Below are 15,197 nucleotides of genomic sequence, written 5' to 3' on the forward strand. Positions count from 1 at the left end.
CACATCATCCACTTTGTCCTCTCCCACAGCCCCTCATAACCTTCTCTTTGCTTTTGAGTTAAACATTTTTAGAGTCCATATGTAAGCTAGATCGTACAGTATTTGTATACATATAGCGTATTTCACTTAACACAAGGTCCTATTGGCTCATCCATGTTGTCACAAATAATAAGATTTCCTTCTCTTTTTTTTAACAGTGGTATATGTATTCATATGTATATTTATATTGCATTAAATTTATGTTTATATGTTCTGTGTAATAAATATATACACTAACACATCCCCCAAATTTTCTTTCTTTCTCTATTTTCTTACTAGTAACTTAGCACTGAACCTAATGGTTCTCTACCACAGAGCTGTATTTCCAGCCCTTTTTATTTTCTGAAACAGGGTCTAAATAGATTACCAGCACTGGCCTCAAACTTGTGATCTTCCTGCCCCAGCCTCCTGAGTAGCTGAATTACAGCATGCACCACTACTGCTGGCTCAGGTTTTCTTTATCCACTCATCTACTGATGGACACTTAACGCTGATTCCATATCTTGTCTATTGTTATTGCTGCAATGAACACAAAAGTATAGTTATTTCTTTTTCACATCCTTTGGATGTATAGCAATTAGTGGGATTATAGGGTTAATATAGTAGTAGTTCTACTTTTGATTTTTTTGAGGAAATTTCATATTTCTTTCTATGATGGCTAAACCAATTTACAGTCCTATCAGTGCTGTTCAGGGTTCCACGTTGTAAACACCCTGACCAAGTTCATCCTTTATCATTTTGATAATACCCAAAATAAAAGGTATGGGTGATATCCCATTGTGGTTTTCCTTTCTTACCCTCATGACTAGTGATGTTGAGGGCTTTTCATAGACCTATTGTTATTTATATGTCTTCTTTGAAAAGATGTCTATTCAAGTCCCTTAGTCATTTTTTATTCAGGTTATTTGGGTTTTTTGTTCTCTCAACTGAGTTTTTTCAGTTCCTTATAAATTTTTGGAATAATAAATGTTAAAATTATTGTCCAAAGTGATCTCCTGAATCAATGCAGCCTTTCAAAACTTCCAATGACATTTTTTCACAGAAGTCTTTTTAAAAATCCTAAATACTCAAAGGCATCCTAAACAAAAACAAAGCCAAAGGCATCACACTAATTCCAAAACATACAACAAAGCCATAGTAATCAACAGTATGGCACTGCAGTAAAGAACAGACACACAGACCAATGAAATGGAATAGAAAACCCCAAAATAAATCCACACATGGACAGTAAACAACAAATTTGACAAGTAGGCAATAACGCACAATGGACAAAGTGCAATCTCTTCACTAAGCATTGGTAAAAATAGACAATCCACAAACAGAATTATGCTATCTTCTCATACGACACACATACATCAATTTATCAATTTATCATACACATACATCAACTGTCAAGTGTGATGGCACATCCCTGTAATCCCAGCTACTTGTGAGGCGAAAGCAGGAGAATCACAAGTTCAAGGTTGGCGTGGGAAAGTCATGGAGACCTTATCTCAAAAACCAGAAAGGAGCAACCATAGCTCAGTGGTAAAGAGCCTCTGATGTCAATCCAGTACAGAGAGGGATGGGGAGGAAAAAAACAAGAAACCTTAAATGTTAAGACCTCAAGCTGTAAAACTACTAGAAAAAAGTGGAGGAGGACTCCATGGCATTAGTCTGAGCAATGATTTTTTTATAGGATCCCAAACACAGGCAACAAAACCACAAATAGACAAAGGCATGACATCAATCAAAATGCTTCAACAAAGCAAACAACCAACAGAGTGATGTGACAAGCTATGAAATGGGAAAAAATATTCAAAACCACGTATCTGATAAGGAGTTAATGTTCAGCACATAAGGGAATATAGTTATCTTAATACTCTCTAGTCTGCTGATCTTAAACATGGTGTGTCATTCATTTTTAAAAAATTTTAGCTGAGGGCAGTGCAATGCACCTGTAATCACAGCAGCTCAGGAGGCTGAAGCAGGAGGATGGAGAGTTCAAAGCCAGCTCAGCAAGAGCAACGTGCTAAGCAACTCAGTGAGAGCCTGTCTCTAATAAAAAATACAATATAGGGCCGTGGATGTGACTCAGTGATGAAATGCCTCTGGGTTCAATTCCTGGTACCAAAAAAAAATTAATATTTCAGTAACATTTTATAGTATTCAGAATGTTTTACACTTCCTTTTAATAGTATTATAAATCCAACTGTTTTAATATCATTTTTATTCATTGTACAGATGGTCCCCACTCACAATGGGACATTCTGATAAACCACTTGTAAATAGAAAACACATTTAATACTTTGATAAACCTGCTATAATTTTAAAAACTTATATCATTATATTACATTATAATTACATAATATTTCAACTATATAACTTGAAAAACTGTAGATAGATGCTTACTTTCTATGAGGTTCTTTCCAATAAACTCATTATGAAGTCAGAAAATCATTGTTGGGGGCTGGGGTTGTGGCTCCATGGTAGAGAGCTTGCCTAGCATGTATGAGACACTGGGTTCGATTCTCAGCACCACATATAAATAAGGATCCATTGACAACCAGAAATAAAAACAAAATCATTGTTGGATTACTATAAGTAGAATGCTACTAATATATGCAATAATGATAGGTTTTTGTACACTGATTTTCTTGACCTACAACTTACCTTTCTTACTTTTGAGTGTTTATCATCATGAAGACATACAAGATCTGGTATTTAAAAAATGTTTTGTGGCTTCATGGTTCATTACATTAGGAGATTCTTGAATGTGAAACTAACCTTGCATTCTTGGGATAAACTTGATGGGATGGCAAGTAGTCCTTAATTTTTAAATACTTATTTTCATGCATTATGATTATACATAAGAGTGGGATTCATGTCATATTCATTCATGCACATAATTGCCTCAATCTGCTTTCCCTGTACCTTCCCTTTTCCCCCCGCCCCCGATTCCCTCTCCCTGATCCGCTTGCTCCACTGATCTCCCTGTTATTATTAACCAGTACATGTTATACATACATGTGCGTGTGTGTCTGTGTGTGACATCTGTACGTAAACACAGCATCATTTGCTAGATTGCATTCCCCAGTACTTCCCCATGCCCTTCCTCCTCCTTCCCTCGTGATTCCCCCCTTCCATTACTCTGTTGGTCTTCTCTGCTATTTTTCATGATACCCACTTTTTGTTTATTCCTGATTTTCTCTCTTGAGCTTCTGCAAATGAGAAAAAAACATTCACCCTGACTTCCTGAGTCTGGTTTATTATTTAGCATGATATTCTCCAGTTCTACCCATGTATCAGCAAATGATAATTTCATTCTTCTTTAAGGCTGAGTAAAACTTCCGCTTGTGTGTATCATATTTACTTTATCCATTTGTTGGTTGAGAAGCACCCAGGCTGGTTCCATAACCTGGCTATTGAATTGTGCTGCTAAAAATATTGGTATCCATACATGTATCACTATAAAATGCAGATTTTAGTTCTTTATCTAAGATACCAAGAGTGGGATAACCAGGTTATATGGTAGTTCCATACCTACTCTTTTGAATTTGTGAAGAACCAGAATCTCTAAATTAAGCCTAACTGATTTAGGCTTTTGTGTCTTAATCCAATCTCATCACTTTCTATAGGCCTGCTCAATTCATATTTTCTTTATCATCCTTGTGTGTCTGGGGGTAGTTTACTGGGGATTAAACCCAGCATGCTCTACCACTGAGCCATATCCACAGTCATTTTTGAGACAGGGCATGACTGTGTTGCCCAGGCTGGCCTCAAAACTTGTGATACTCCTACCTGAGCCTCAAATAGCTGGAACTACAAGCAATGCCATCATGCCTGGCTCACATGTTCTTTTGCAGTCAGTTTGGGTAGCTTGTGTATTTTTAGGATTTGTCTGTTTCACTAATCTAATGGCCTGGCATATAACTGCATCATTTCGTATTATTCCTTTTTTATATATATTTATTTTTTAGTTGTAGTTGGATACAATATCTTTTTTTTTTTTTTTTTTTTTTTTTTATAAACTGTTCAGAATTCCTTCAACTTTAATTGTGGGGGTAAAATCAGGTAGTCACTAGGATACAATACAGTTCCTGGGAGTAATAACAATGCTGCTGTTTTGGTAAAGTGGACTTGATAAAGAGTTATTTTATTTTTTTATTTAGAACAAGCTGTCAAAAGTTGCCAAGGTTTTTCTCATTCCTCGATTGTTTCTTTTTTGCCAGTTTCTTGCCCTTCAAAAAGTGGATACAATATCTTTAATTAATTAATTTATTTTTATGTGGTGCTGAGGATCGAACCCAGGGCCTTGTCCGTGCTAGGCGAACGCTCTACCTGAGCCACAACCCCAGCCCCTTGTATTATTCCTTTGTCAACAATTCTAAGAACTAGAAAATCAGTAGCATCGTCTTCTCATTTTTTCATTTTAGTAATTTAAATCTACTCTCCCTAATGATTTCTTGATCAGTATAGCTAAAGGTTTATTTTGTTGATCTTTCCCAAACACAGCTTTAAGTTTCCTTTATTTTTCCTATTTTCTATTTTATTGTTTTGTTCTAATCTTTGATTTTTTTTCTTTGTGCTGCTGAGTCAAGGATGTTTTCTCTCCTATTTCTGAATTATAGGTTAAAAACAGGTCTTAATTTGAGATTTTTCTTCTTTTGTAATGTAGGCATTTGTCACTGTAAATTTCCTAAGGATTGTCACATTGCACTCCTGAGTCTTTTGTGTCTTCATCCTCATTCATCTCATAGTATTCTCTAATTCCCCTAGGGATTGAAGTCTGTAAATTTCTACACATTTGTCAATTTCTCAAATTCCTTTTGGCACTATTTTATAAATCCATTCCATTGTGGTCAAATAATGCACTTTATTTTTTTCACTGTATTCTTTTCAAATTTCTTGGTTTCATGGCCTAGCATGGCTATAATGGAGAAAATTCTGTGTATTCTTGAAAAGAATGTGTATTTTACTGTTAAAGGCGTTGAGTGCTCAAAAGATGTCACTTGATTCTAGTTGGTTCAGTGTTGTTCAATTCTTCTCTTTTCTTGCTGATAGATTTAGATTTCCATTCCACTACGAAAATGTTAAATTGTGTATTTCTCCCTTAAATTCCACCAACAGCTGCTTTATATATATTGTGGTGCTCTTATTAGGTGCATACATTATCATGACACTTTCCTGAAGAACATTCTTATTATAAAAGGTCCCTCTTTATGTCACTAGAAATACTTTTTAAAATCTACTTTAATATTAGTACAGCCTTTCTAGCTTTCTAATGGTCGCTGATAACACATCTTTGTCACTTTACTTACAATTTTTGTAACTCTGAATCTAAAATGGGTTTCCTTTAGACAGTATATAGTTGGATGCCATTTTTTCCTCCAGTATGACAATTTCTTCTATTTGACTGGATTGTTTAATTCATTTATATTTGACATTATTGATAACTGCATTCATGTCTTCTAGTGTACTTTTCTTAAAATACAGTACTAGGAATTAAACCCAGGGGCACTTTGCCACTGAGCCACATCTCTAGCCCTTTTCATAACTTTTATTTTGAGATAAGATCACACTAAGTTGCTGAGGCCGGCCTTAAACTTGCGACCCTCCTACTTTGGTTTCCGGAGTTACTGAGTTTAGAAACGTGTGCTATAGTGCCTGGCTTCGACTCGTTTTACTTTTAGTTTAACATGCCTCACTGAGTTCTTTTTCTTTCACTGCTGTTTAACTTTAAAACTTTATATACATGTAATGTGATCAAATGTAATCAGGGCTTTTTGTATTAATCACATCTTCAACAAATACATTAAATTCACTTATTAAACAAATGAATCATATATGTCGAAAACCATGACGTTTTCTTGCCAATCCTCCCATTCATTTTTTTCTTGTCATATTGCATTAGAACCTCCAATCTGATATGGTTATCCCTCTCTCATTGCCAACCATAGACAAGATATATGGTTTTCATTGTTCTGCTACACTTTTTGCTTGTCTTTCTCTAGATGGTTTGTATTAATGAATTATCCTTCTATTTCTAGCTAAGAATTTATTATAAATGCAGGTTCAATTTTATCAGATGCTTTTCCATATCTACTGAGATGGATCCATAGATTTCACTTCTTCACTAATTTGTATTATACTGATTAATATATTAAAATATTAATTCTAGTTAATTTCTGGTATAAACCTCACTTGATCATAATGTCTTTGATTTGCTAATATTTTGTTTAGAATTTTTATATAACGCTAACAAGAGAGATGGATCTATACAACAGTCCCTTTCTTGTCCCTGGTCCAGTAAGTTTAAATGGAAAATTCCATAAATTAACCACACCTGGCAATAATCTACCTTTTTCCTAATTTTTAAAAGTAAAAGCTAAAAAAAAAAAACAAACCCAACTAATCTAACCACATAAGGTATTGTTAAGATACAGGACTGCATTAATAGGGAGTCAACAAAATGACAAAGCTCCTTTTAGGGGTCAACTTGTGCCAGGGGACATTCATGAGTATGACCTACTCCTATTCTCATGAGCACAGGCTATTTCTTTCTACACTATGTGTGGTCCATAGAATTGTAGCATTGGTGTCACCTGAGCACTAGCAGAATTGTTCCTTTTCTGCTAAATTTTATCAATGTAATAGTATTAAATTAATTAGTATAAAATGCTCATGACAAAATGAAGCATTTGTAAGCTGGGCATGGTCACACATGTCTGTAATCCCAGCATCTCAGGAGGCTGAGGCTAGAGGATTGCAAGTTCAAGGCCAGCTTCAGCAACTTAGTGAGGACCTAAGCAACTCAGTGAGAGCCTGTCTCCAACTAAAATACAAAAAAAGGATGGGGATGTGGCTCAGTGCCACTGGGTTCAACCCAGCTACTAAAAAATAAACAAAGCATTTGTTTGCTAGCATAACCTTAATGCCTAATGGCAATCACTTTCAATTAATTTTAACAACTTATTTTTAAAATCTGATTTAAATATGTTCACATTCAAATTTCTTGAGTTAAAAATTTACCTACTTCTAAATACAGCCAGTTCTCCATATCTGTAGGTTCTATATCCATAGTTTCAACCAATCATGGATGGAAAATAATTGCACATGTGCAGAATGTAAGCAGTCCTTCTTCTGCCACAGTCCCTTAGTATAACAACTATTTATATAGCACTTATATAGTATTAGATAAGACATCTAGAGGTGATTTAAAGCATACAGGAAGATGTGTGTAAGTTATATGCAAATACTTCACCATGTTTATTTAAAGGACTTGAGCATTTGCAGATTTGAGTATTTGTGTGGGAGTCTGATAACCAAACTACCACCAAAACTATGGAACTAATCCAATGACAAATTGATGATTTAGTTCTTTTCTATACTCCACATGCCTGTTACAGCTTATCACACTTTCAGATGCATCCATACTTATTACGGTAAATTATTTTTTATAAAACCAGACAATATCATGATTGCATTTTATTTCTTACATAATATTTCATTTTTCCTGGAACTGACCAAATCTTCCTTTTCTTCTAAACTGATCAGAATTGTCACATATTAACACGTCCCCCTATGCTACACTCCTTTAATGGTCAAGTTTAAGACCCTTCAAAAATGTCTTCCCCAAGAGGACTACTTCCTTATCTAAATTTCCTGTTACAAATGCATTTTTATTCACAAGCTTTCAGGGCAGAGATGTGTCTTTATATCCTCAGTGAAAAACATTTCACAATGATTTTGGGGGTGGGGTGGATTCTAGGGATTGAACCCAGGGGTGCTTTACCACTGAGCTATATCCCAGGTGCTTTAAGACAGAATCTTGCCAAGTTGCTGAGGCTGACCTTAAATTTGTAATCCCAGATACAGGAGTATCTGGGATTACAGGTGTATACTATAGCACTAGGCTCACAAAGTATTAAAATGATGTTTAATAAATATTTACTTATAAAAATGAACCTGTAGAAAACCACCTAGAGTTATTTATTTTTTCCTTCCTCCCACTCCACCCCAGTACTGGTGATTGAACCCAGGGCCTCTCCTTAATAAAGAATACCAGAACAGGCCTTAGCAACTTGTCATTTTTATCACATAAGATTTTTCATGGGCTGGGGATGTGGCTCAAGCCTGGCATGCATGCGGCCAGGGTTCGATCCTCAGCACCACATACAAACAAAGATGCTGTGTCCGCCGAAAACTAAAAAATAAAATATTAAAATTCAAAAAAAGATTTTTCACATCAACAGCACCATACACAGTAGAGCCTCATAAATATATTAATAGAAATTGCCACACTTAAAAAGTGCCTGTATATAATTAATGGTTAAATTTAGTATAAATGCTTGATCAGAAATTCAAAAATCAAAGTCATCTCTAATTACCTCCCCTCACTCTTAAGAATTCATTCTCTCTAGATATCACCTGACGACAATGTGTCCAACCAAGGCTGAAACATGCAGTACAGCATACCTGTGATCCCAAAGCCTCAAGAGGCTAAGGCAGGGTGATTCAAAGTCCAAGACCGGCTGAGCAATGTTGTGACACCCTGTTTCAAAAGTAAATGGGGGATGGGGACGTAGAGCACCCTGGGTTCAATACCTAGTACACACACACACACACACACACACACACACACGGAGGAAGAGAGAGGGAATGAGATTGAAGAATTTGGATCTTAATATTTTATATTATTCAACCTTGTGAGAACTAATCTAATACACACTTACAGTTAGAAAGTTATTTTATTTTAACTATCCATTATATTAAAAGTTTATTACATCAAATGATATACATCTGAAGGGCTGGATATGTAACTTGTGACAAAGCACTTGCCTAACACATGTAAGGCCCCAGGTTTGATCCCCAGTTCCATGCCAAACTTCATAATATTAATAAGAAAATATAGTAGAATTGAAGGTTGAGATGAAGCAGAGTGTCAATAAGGTAAGCCGAGCAAAAATTTCAAGACTACACCAAGACTCTAGCAGGACAATCTTGAATTTAAAGTACAAGGGGCTGGGGTTGTGGCTCAGTTGCAGAGCACTTGCCTGGCATGTGTGAGGCACTGAGTTCGATCTCAGCACCACATATAAATTTTAAAAAATAATAAGAAAAGTACATCAACTAAAAAACATTTAAAGAAAAAAAATTTTAAGTACACACATCATTTGCAGCTAAGCACTGCTCATGAATTTCACTGAGGCAAAAGTCAATCTTAGGATTATATCTGAATATTATCTGCAAATGAGACTCGGGGTTAAGTAGATTAATTTGATTAACTTTGGATACAACACTTGTAAAAGGATCTGAGGAATAAACAAGCTAAGATGAAAGGCATACTTCACAAAAGCTGATCAGTTTAATTCGTCTTTCATTCACAATAGCTTTCCTGTTATTTATACTTATCTTTATATTTTCACCACCGGTTTTGCAAACATTTATGTTGTAGGTCATTTACCAGCTACAAGTAGATGTGCAAAAATCATGAGCATAGTCTTAGCCAATTTTGTCTCATTGTCCCAGATGTTGAACACTTATAAAAACTTAACAATGGCATAAGATGACATAATATATAATAGTTACATTATACTATAATAATCATAAGCTTATGTATAAAAACTCTATAGATTATGATTTCCAAGTTATTTACTTGGGCACTGGGGATTGAACCCAAGGGCATTTTACCCCAGAATACACATCTCCAGCCTGCAGGCTCCCCACTCCCACCCTTTTTTTTCAACCAGGAACTGAACTCAGGAGTGCTTAACCACTGAGGTACATGACCAACCCTTTTTAACTTTTTTGAGACTGGGTCTCACTAAATTGCTGAGGCTGGCTTTGAACTCGGCCATCCTCCTGCCTCAGTCTCCTGAGCCCTTGGGATTATAGGTGTGAGTCATCGCGCCCAGCCTGCCCTGTTTTTTAAATTGTTTTTGAGACAGGTTTTTGCCACGTTGCCTAGACTGCCCGGGAACTTGAATCCTGCCTCAGCCTCCAAAATCGCTGGAATTACAGGAGTGAGCCATCATGCCATGCCCAGCTCCAACCTATCTGAATGCACCCATTGTCCATTTTGTTGAAATATCAACAGAATCGAAAGTTTGGAATTAAACATGAAGTTCTGATTTAGAATAAGTCCATTAAATTGCTAGGACAATTTGTATATAAATCATTTAATAAAATCGTCTTTTTCTTGATATTAACAATACCAAGAAATTTTTTTTTCCACCATGGATTGATCCCAGGGGCGCTTAGCCATGGAGCCACATACCCAGACTTTTTGTTCATTTTTAAGATTCCGAGACAGGGGTCCTACATGGCTCGGGGCCTCGCCCTACTGCCGCGGCTGCCCTGCAGTGTGATCCTCCTGCCTCCGCCTCGGGAGCACCTGGGATCGCACATACACCTGCAGGGAGTGAAAGCTCACAACTCGTGTCGTCTTACGGAGAGAGAAGGTGCGCCCTCCACGTCGGCACCACTGGGCCGCCCGGGAGTTTTCTGAAGGAAGACGGAGCGGCGTCGTGGGCCTGGGGCAGACCCATTCTTGGGCTCGCCTCCCAGGACTGGCCGGGCCGCCGGGAACCGAGTCGGGTGGCTCCGTGATCCGCAAAAACGCACGTGCGCGCCAGGGCTCCCCGCGTCCCCGCGTCCCGGCGGCGGAGCTCGGCAGGGGCCCCTCGGCCTGTGCTCCAGGTGCTCCGGTCACCTCCGGCCTCCACGCACCCCGTAACCACGTACCGACCGCGGGAGGGCCCGGCGCGGCCAGCGGCGACCACACGAGCCCGAGGTGGCCGGGCTGCGCGGATGACTCGCAAAGCACTCGGACGGGCCCCGCGCTCCTGCCCACTGCCCGCGTCCCGCTCGCAGGCGGTGCGGACCCGCCGGCCCCCCGCGGACACCTTTCTGCCCCAGCGGCCCCGCCGCCACCGCCCGTTGCTCCGGTCTCGCGACTGGTACCTCCGCGGGGCCCGGGAAGCCGCCGCCGCGCCAACCGCCACCCGCGCGGGCCTCTCGCCTCGGGCGCCACGTACCTAGAGCGGCGCAGCGTCCCCGCGGACCTCCGGCTCCCTCTGCGACCTCAACCGCCGAGCGGAATGACCCCGGCGCGGCGGCTGGCGGGGGGCATCTCCTGTGCCCGCCCACGCCTGACTCCTGGCCAATGGCAGCGCGAGCGGGCGGCGGCTCCGCCAATCACAGGCGGCCGGGCAAGGTGGGCGGGGTGGAAGAGTCGAGGCGGGAACTGGAAGTGGGCTGCCGGGAGCCGAGGCTCGCCGGCCAGAACGCCGCTTCCCGGCCCCCCGCGGGCTCGGCGCCAGGCCCGGGCCGCTGCGCAGCGTCCCCAGCGCCGCTGGCCCACCCCGGTCCAACAGCCGCGGCCGCGCAAACCAGCGCTGTGCAGATTAGAAGGCTTTAAGCTTCGCTCTAAAATATCGATTTCCTAAAGGCGCAGGGTGGCGCAGGCCTGTGATCCCAGGCACCTGGGAGGCTGAGGGAGAAGGATCTCAAGTTCGAGGCCAGCCTCAGCGATTTAATTTAGCAAGACCCTGTCTCAGAATAGAGATAAGAAGGGCAGCCATAGAGCTCAGTGGCCAAGCGCGTGACTGGGGTGCAACTCCCAGCATGCCAACAAGCAAAAAATGTAGGAATGTCATTTGTCTCTCTTACTGCCCCTCCCTGTGACTCAAGAGAGTGACCGACGGCCTGCATCAGGGAGCACCAGGTGGGTAAGAAGGCTCCCCCAACAGAGGGAACCAACGTGGCAGGGGCTTTTCATCTCCCTGTGCATGAAGATGCTGTATGTTTTCAGGTTTCGCAGTCAGGCGGGATTCCCTTGGACCTTCTGGAAGAGTGCAGTGTGTGCTGGAGCAGACTGATGCAGAAGCCGCAGGGCACCGTCGCCTTCCCCACTCACTGCAGAAATGGCCCCAAATGCGTCGGCTCAGCGGTAGGGCGCGCGCCTCGCACGCACCCGGCACTAGGTCCCATCCTCAGCACCACGTGAATATAAGATGAAGACATCGTGTCCACCTACAACCACGTACTAATATATATATGTCACACTGCCTAAGGAGGAGAAATCGCCACCAGACAAGGAGTTCCGACTTACTCAGTCAACAAGGAGTAGCCTTTAGGAGTAGTAGTATGTCTACTTAGGGTAAAAGGTTATCTAGAGGGTCCTGTTATATGGAGGATTGAACCCGGGACCTCACACATGCAGGGCCAGCACTCTACCACTCAGTACACCCCACCCTGGTCATTTTTATTATTTATTGGACATTATGTTAATTAAGTCTATGATGCAATTTCCCCCCCCCCCCCTTTATTTCTACCTTTGGACAATCTGCATTCAAAGCCATGATGAGTCACTTATTAAGAACATGGTCTTGAGCAAGTTGGATGTCTTTTCAGAGTCACTGTTGATTTTTTTTCTAAACTGGGAACAACCAAAACAATAATAGATGGTTTATTGTGTTCTTAATGATTTCAGGCCCTCCAGGAAGCACTTATCCATTATTATTTAAGTTAATTCTCAGTACTCAAGACACTTACTATAAAGTCTCAATTTGCAAACGTAGGGTGCATGCTCACCAAATCTTCTACCTCTGAGCTACACCCTCCTTTATGAGAGTACCACAGGGAAGCACTTGTGGTAGGGCAAACCAGCAATCCCAGCTACTCAGCGAGCTGAGGCCAGAGGACCACAAGTTGAAGGTCAGCCTGAGCAACTTAGTTAGACCCTATCTCAGAATAAAAAGTAAAAAGGGCTAAAGATGTAGCTCAGTGGTAGGGTGCTTGCCTATCATGTGGAAAGCCCTGGCTTCAATCGGACAGAGAGGACCACAAAAATACTCCAGTTAATTAAAGAAACACGTGGGATAACAGAGACACAGCTTTTGGTACATTTCTTAATGTGATAGCAGACATTTGATGATAATGTTTAGTATTAAAATTTATAATGCGGAGCACATAAGTGACCTTGAGCAAATCTTTTACCTTTTCAAATTGGAAGTTCATTTGCTTTCTTCCAGTGAGAACTAGATAGGCTGAATTTGGACCACCCTGAACTTGGTCCCCTAGTATGCCTCTTCTGCTTGTTCAGTTACAGGGTAAAAGGAATTTTGGAAATGTAATTAAGGATACTAATCTGCTGACATTAAAATGGAGATTAGTCTGGATTTTGCAGGGAAGTACAGTGTGATCCCTTGAACTCCTCAAGGCACAAGCATAAGAAAGACTCATCCCATAGGTGCCACCTGAAAGATAGAGGGACCACAGGGCAACGGGAGGAGGAAGTAAATTCACAAATAACCTGAAGGAGACTGGAGGCACATCCTTCTCAAGCCTTGCTGGCTAACGCCTGGATTTGAGCCTTCTGAGACCCTGGCCAGAGTTCCCAGTGGAGCCTCCTGTGTTTCTGTTAAATAACAAGTGGTTTCTGGTTGTTTTATGGCAGTAAGCATTCCTTTCCCTGCAATGGGCGGTTCTCCCAGAGGGCAGGCTGCAGTCCTGGGAAGGACATTCCCCACACATTTTTGCCCCGAGGATCCTGGATTCCTTTACATTTTTCTGAAGGAGAGGCACTTCAGAGTTCTGGAAAGGAGAGGAAAGGCATTACTGTAAGAGGCTCTTTGTTATGGTTGTTCCATTTCTTTGGCTCTCTTCCTTGCCCCTGTGTCTCTGTGGCCTCAGGCCACTGGCTCATCAAGAGTGCTTTTTCTGAACTATTTAGGCCTTTGGGTCGCAGCTGCAGCAGCTGCCTGTTTTCTTCACCACAGAAGCCAAGGTGCAGATGAAAACCATGTGACAATGGCTTCTCCAGCCCTTCCAGTGTCTTGTAAGACTGAATTCTCTGTGCTTAGTACCACGAGATTTAAGATCTCAAGTGGTTCTTTATGTCTGAACCTTGACTGATAAACTTCTCAGTTCTACTTCCTCATCTGTAAAGTAAAATTAGAAGTGATGCCTGCCACAGTAAAAACTAAGCCCTTGGATTGCATGGATTGAATCCTAAAGACTAACGCCACATAAAGTGTTCAACAGAGTGCTGAACACATAATAGGTGCTCAGTGTTTACTTTCTTTTTTAAAAAAGGGCTATTCATAAGATCACCAAATTGGCACTACCAACTGCAAGTTTATTCTACCTTTTCCCTAACTTATTATCAATATTTCTTCCTTGAAAATGCACACACATAGCTAGGTAAGGTGGAACATGCCTGTAATCCCATTGAGTCAGGAGGCTGAGGCAGGAAGATCTCAAGTTCAAGCCAGCCTCAGCAATTTAGTAAGAGCCTCAGCAATTTAGTGAGACAATGTCTCAAAATAAAAAATTAAAAGGGCTGGGGATGTGGGTCAGTGGTTAAAGCGCTCTAGGTTCAATCAGCAGTACCAAAAACAACAACAACAAAAACCCAAAAAAACCCACATATTGCCACTGCTTTATCTATTGAATTCCAGAAGTCACAAGATACTCTATAACAAAAGAAGTCAGGATTCTACATGGTTCTCTACACTGTGAACTATGAAAATAAACTCCAGGCTTAGGTAATTTATTTTGTACCTGTTTTTTGTTTTTGTTGTTGTTTTGTTTTTTGTTTGTTTGTTTTTAATACTAGGGATTGAACTCAGGGACATTCAACCACTAACCCACATCTCCAGCCCTATTTTTGAATTTTATTAGAGTCAGGGTCTTACTGAGCTTTTTATGCCTCATTTTGCTGAGGCTGGCTTTGAACCCTTGATCCTCCTATCTCAGCCTCCCCAGCTGCTGGGATGACAGACATGCACCACTGCCCAGCTCTCCTGGTTTCTACTGGATCTCTTTCAAAAGCCATGAGAGAAGTCTGGAAATACAGCGGTTGCAGAGAGCAAATCTACTCCTGGGTAGCGTTGTGGACTGTTGCCCCTACTGGCTGCCCCTTCTCATTTCCAGTCTCTTGATTTCCAGCTTCTCCAGAAGATGCCCTGTTATTTTAAGACTTTGGCAGTTGGCATTTGTGGCTCCAATATTTGGAGAAGCATTTCCCTTTTTGTCACCTGGTTAATGCTTCTTAAATTGAAACGACTCTACCCGTAAACCCTGTCCCATGCTTATTATACTATTGTCCCTCTTCCGCTTGTCTCTTCCTACTGCTCATGAGCATCTTGAGTGGGACTTGTCTTTGAGGTACT

The 15,197-nt window shown here is 40.8% G+C and overlaps 1 protein-coding gene across 4 annotated transcripts in view; it reads right to left on the minus strand.

Annotated features, from left to right (window-relative positions):
• Atf7ip2 (activating transcription factor 7 interacting protein 2) overlaps positions 1-11,127 on the minus strand; it is a 48,256-nt gene extending 37,129 nt beyond the window's left edge. For all 4 annotated transcript variants that reach the window (XM_071605310.1, XM_071605309.1, XM_071605308.1 and 1 more), the window contains exon 1: positions 11,058-11,127. The gene's annotated coding sequence lies outside the window, so the exon portion shown is untranslated. The remainder of the gene's footprint in view (positions 1-11,057) is intronic.
• Positions 11,128-15,197: the final 4,070 nt, after the last annotated feature.

Source organism: Marmota flaviventris, chromosome 19 (genome assembly GCF_047511675.1).
Source record: "Marmota flaviventris isolate mMarFla1 chromosome 19, mMarFla1.hap1, whole genome shotgun sequence".
Classification (NCBI taxonomy): Eukaryota; Metazoa; Chordata; class Mammalia; order Rodentia; family Sciuridae; genus Marmota; species Marmota flaviventris.